This window comes from Ochotona curzoniae, unplaced genomic scaffold (assembly GCF_017591425.1).
Source record: "Ochotona curzoniae isolate NIBS_2020 unplaced genomic scaffold, NIBS_Ocur_1.0 scaffold_2453, whole genome shotgun sequence".
Classification (NCBI taxonomy): domain Eukaryota; kingdom Metazoa; phylum Chordata; class Mammalia; order Lagomorpha; family Ochotonidae; genus Ochotona; species Ochotona curzoniae.
The window spans coordinates 15,228,074-15,233,638 of NW_024467094.1; positions in this window are offsets into that span (position 1 = coordinate 15,228,074).

Below are 5,565 nucleotides of genomic sequence, written 5' to 3' on the forward strand. Positions count from 1 at the left end.
TCTTACTGAAGCATCCTGGAATAGAGTTAGACCCTATGGCCATTACACCAGGGCCAGCCTTTTCCCAAATCACTGGGCCTCAGGCTCAGTTGGGGCATCTACAGCCTGCCCTCAAACTGCCTGCCCCGGATCCACATTACCAGGCAGGATTTGGGGCACAGTCGCGGGAGGCCCTGGGATTCCAGCGGCTGGCTGGGGCACAGGGAAGGTAGAGCGTCCCGGGACAGTCACTGGACCTGGCCTCCTGGGATGTCACAGGTGCTAGTCCGATTCGGACATCCTGAACTCTCCTCCAAGCTGACACCCGAGACCCAGTCCTCTCTCACCGTCAGGGCGGCAGCAGCACAGAACAAGCACCGTGGCTCCTTATGTCCAAATATAACTTCCACAGGGCTCTCTGTTTCATAGTTGATCCTTAATGCACTGTAGTAGGGAGGGGCTCCCATGGACTCGGTGATGACCCCGAGATTCCTGAAGGAGGGGCTTGGGTGGGGGGCAGCTCGGCAAGGGGGCTGAGGGGATGATGGCTGAGCACACCCTTTCTGGGCTTGCAGGTTCCCCTGCGCACCACGACCTTCGATCCCACAGCTGGGGCCCTTGCTCACCTCCTCCCTGCTCCTATTGGAAATGTGTCCTCGCAGCGGTCTGTACCTTCTGTTACCGAGGCATCACTGCATCCCGGCCCAGTCCACTCCCGGAGGTCTAACTCAGACTAAGAAGACCGGTATAACAGGCCGGCCTAGCCTGCTGGGCTGCGATTGGCTCCGTGGGCGGGGGGCGGATCCAGGGCCGTACCGACCGACCCCGGGAACGCTGCGATTGGCTGCGCGAGCCGGGGGTGGTACCCGCCGACCCCTTTGGGCGTTGCCATTGGCTCCGCGGCCGCCAGGGGATCCGGAACCCCCGACGCCCCTAGCCCGGGCCCCGCCTCCCGCACCGGCACTTCCCGCCTCTTGGCCGGCGCGGCCGCTGCTCGACGTCCCCTCCGTGTCCTGCCACCTCCAGACCCCTCGGCGCAGGGACGGTGTGAGCTGTGCCGTCCTCACGGCCGCCTCCAGTGTCCCGGGGGCTCCATCCCTCGCAGTCTGACTTTATCAGCCTCGTCCTGGTGCTCAGGGGGCGCCCCTAACTGCATCCCTGAGCAGACTTCCTTCCACCCCATCCCTAAGTCTTCACCAGGTAGGCCTCATTCTTGCAGCCTCACACAAATCTTATTAAAAATTAGATCGCCTTGTCCTTTCCATACCACTTCCCCCACCACAGCCCTTCGACCAGTGTGGTGCCCACGGTGCTCTCGGTCTGGGCCCCATTTCCTCTGACCCCCATTGGTGCAGGGCCAACCCCCATCTGGCCCTCAGCAGCCAAATCTGCGGAGTGCCCGACGTCAGTCAGAGCCCTGGCAGGGCCAGTGGAGGAGGACACAGCTCTACACCCGCTCGTGGGTGGGCGTGTTCCCTGGCGTAGATGTCACACCCAGGGATTGTGTCTCCTTGGGGCTCGCATGGGGGGTGAGAGCTGGCCAGGCAGCTCGCTCAGCCTGGGCCACTGCCTGCTGGCTGGTATGCTGCTCCTGGAGAAGCCCACGGCGTGCTGCTGTGCGGGGTGGGCAGTGCTAACATGTCCTGGAGCGTAGGAAGGACCCACTGCCAGGGCTCCTCCAGGCCAGAGCGGAACAGCACCCGTGTCCTGAGACCTGCCACACATAGAGGAGTGTAGGGCAGTGGGCCGACGGAGCTGGCCCTGGATGCACCCAGAGGCTGTGTTGGCTTCTCTCTCTGAAAGTGTTGGATCACTGAGTTTTGGCTGCTTGGCTTGCATGAACAGGCAAACAAAGGTACTGAGTAATTGAGGTCTGAACCCTTCCAGAAGCATCTGGCATGTTGGATATCCATAGTCTCCAGGCAAGGGGCACTGGTGTGTAATTTCTACAGATTGTGATGACCTGACTTCAGGGAAAGATCAAAATCCAGAGGGCCCCTCGTATCTGCTTGTCACCCCAGAATCTGCCTTGAGCATGGTCAGCAGCATTTGCCTTTTCTCCCCTCTGTCTGTTAGGTGGGGAAACAATTCGATAATCGAGTTAGTAACTATGGTGGACTTCAGAATGTGGCAAGACAGGGAGTCAGGGGGCTGAGGGGCCGGAGAGGAAGGAGGCCGAGCTGAGCGTATGGGGAAGGCTGTGCAGTCTGTGGCAGCAGCACGGGGGCTTGTGTACCTGTGGAGGGCAAAGAGAATGTAGGCATTTTCATAATTTTCAAAATTTTTAAGGTTTTATTGTATGTATTTTTAAAGATTTATGTTTTATTGGAAAGTCAGCCATACAGAGAGGAAGAGAGACAGAGAGGAAGATCTTCTGTTTGATGGTTCACTCCCCAAGTGGCCACAATAGCCGGAGTTGAACTGATCCGAAGCCAGGAGCCCGGAACTTTTTCCAGGTCTCCCACACGGGTGCAGGGTCCCAAGGCTTTGGGCTGTCTTCAACTGCTTTCCCAGGCCACAAGCAGGGAGCTGGATGGGAAGCGGAGCTGCCGGGATTAGAACTGGCACCCATATGGAATCCTGGTACATGCAAGGCAAGGACTTTAGCTGATAGGCTACCATACCTGGCCCCAAGATTTTAGTATATATTGGAAACACCCTTAAAAGATAAAATTTTGCGTGGCATCAAAGTCACAGAAAAAGCCAGGTTGCCTCTGTGTTAAATGTTTATTCCAATTAGAGAATGGACAATTTGGTGATATCTTAAGGAGAAGTCGGGTAGTAGCTAGAGTTAATTCTAGGGCACTCTGAGCACTTCTCAGCCTACCAGTCTCCCTCAGGATGGTCAGCCAGGAGAGCTGAGGTTGCCCTCAGCAAACAGGAGGGAGAGGCAGCCGGCAAGCAGGCAGACGAGGCGTCCCTTCCGCAGCCTGGGAGCCTCAGCTCGCACCGTGAGCCTGCCTCTACCCCCATCTAGTGGCCAACACCCGAACTGTGCACCAGCTCTCCCGATTCCAGAGGAAGCCTTTGACATGGCAGGTGGTGCGGTATCCCCGGCTCGTTCTGAGTGCCCATAACAGCTAGAGCTGGGCTCAGCCAGAGCCCAGGAGCCTGGAACAGAATCTGAGCTTCCCAAATGGGTGTAAGGACCCATGTCATTGAGCCACAGTCACCCTACCTCCCCAGGTGCTCTCTAACAGGAAGCTGACACTGGAAGAGGAGCCGGTGTTGAAGCAAGCACCACCGTATGGGATGCGAGCATTCCAGGAAGTGTGTTAACGGCTGGCTTGTCTTCTTCTTCTTCTTCTTTTTTTTAAGACTTAGTTATTTTTATTGCAAAGGCAGATTTACAGAAAGACTGAGAGAGAGAAAGATTTTCCATCTGCTGATTCACTCCTCATGTGGCCGCAACAGCCAGAGCTGTGTTGATGCAAAGCCAGGAGCCAAGAGCTTCTTCCAGGTCTCCCACACAGGTGCAGGGTCCCAAGGCTTTGGGCCATCCTCCACTGCTTTCCCAGGCCTCAGGCAGGGAGCTGGATGGGAAGTGGAGCACCTGGGACTTGAACTGACACATGTATGGTATCCTGGCACTTGCAAAATGAGGATTTAGCTACTGAGCCGTTGTGCCGGACCCTAAAAGTGGCATTTGTGAAGTAACAATCTTGTCACTAGAAATTACATCCTTTAACTGCTGAAGTGACTGTGCAACGGAAATAGCAACCGTTTCTTCCCTGTAGTCCGCTTGATCTTATCTTTCCTACTTTCATGACAACTTCTCAGTGAGATAATCTATTCAGCTCCCCAGTGACCTAAATATCTCTTCATCAAATATATTTCTGCCAGCGACAGCTTTGAAAACTTGGGTGATAGCTTCTGAAAATGCACCTCAATTCTGTGGAAACCCAAACATTGTGATGATCCTGGCGGAAAGGACAGGCTGGGCTCTAAATGCTGTCAGTCCTTTCCTGGGCCGGCTCACGCCACGGGGCGGCCTTTGGTCTTGTTCTTAGCTCACTTGTTCGGTGTCACTAGCGATGAGTTTGCTGTCTTCCTTGCAGATGCCGGCCCGGATCTGCATACTTTGTTAAAGGCTTTCGGCATTCTGTCCACTGTCTTTTCATTCTTTTTTTTTTTTTTTTCCTGGCAGAAGCTCCTAACGTTGATATAGTCCCATCTATCTGTTTATATTTTCGTTTTGTACCGAACCCAATGTCATGAAGGCCTTCTGCCGTTGCTGTGGTCTCATAGTTTCACATCCTGCATTTACGCCTTTGATCCATCTTGAGCTGGGCTTTATATAGAGGAGCGGATGGGGTGACCATGTCTTCATGTGGAAATCCGGCTTTCTCCAAAGTGTTTGTTGAAGAAACTGTCCTTTATCCGGTGCATGGCTTCGGCAGCTTTGTCAAAGGCGTGGCTGTGTGCGTTAACTTCCGGGATTTGCAGGCTGTTCTGCGGACTTTGCCCTTGTCTCCGCCCCAGGCCTCCCTGTGTTGGTTACAGTAGCTGTGAAGTTTGTCTTGAAGCCTCTGTCTTTGTTCTTTTTGTTGCAAGTGCTTTGCTGTTCCGGTTCTTCTGTGCTTCCCCAGGAATGTTAGAATGGATTTTTCTGGTTTTGTGGAAAATGTCGTTGGCATTTTGATGGCGGTTGTGTTCAAATTGTAAACCCTTTTGTGTTATAATGCACATTTTAAGAATATTGATTCTTCTAACCCATGAATGTGGACGGTCTTTCACTTTTTTACATGTATTATTCAACTTATCAACACCCTTCAGTATGTCTGGTCACTTTAAGTGTAGAGACTAATGCTTGGCTAAACTTTCTCCCAAGTATTTTCTTGGTTTTTGTTTTTTGTAGACATTGTGAAGGAACCGCTTTTAATCATAGTGAATCTTGACTGGTGTTTAAAAGTGCTCATGATTTTGGCATGTTGATTTCGTATCTTCCTATTCTCCTGATTTTGTTCTTCATGAAGTCATAAGTTTTTTTTTTCTATAAATACACAGCATGGGCCCAGTGCAGTAGCCTAGCATCTGAAGTCCTCACCTTGCACGTGCCTGGATCCCATATAGGCACTGGTTCTAATCCCAGCAGCTCCACTTCCCATCCAGCTCCCTGCTTGTGGCCTGGGAAAGCAGTTGAGGATGGCCCAAAGCTTTGGGACCCTGCACCCGCATGGGAGACCTGAAAGAGGCTCCTGGCTTTGGATTGGCTCAGCTCCAGCCATTGCAGTCACCTGGGGAGTGAATCAACAGATAGAAGATCATCCTCTCTGTCTCTCCTCCTCTCTGTACATCTGACTTTCCAATTTAAATATTTAAAAAATAAATAAATCCACAGCATGTCATCTGCAGACAGGGATAAGCTGACTCCCTGCTTCCTGGCTCGGTAATCTCCCAGCACTGTGGTGAAGCAGAGCGGGAAGAGCCGACCTGCTTGGCTGCTTCCAGATTGGAGCAGAAGTGCTGTCCGGAAAAGCAAGACGCCCGAGAGGACGTTGGTGCATCTGTGACACGAGTGCCCCCTGCTCTGTTCACTCAGGCGTGCTTGTGCCCTTGGTGAGTGAGGTGCTTGCTCATGAGTGG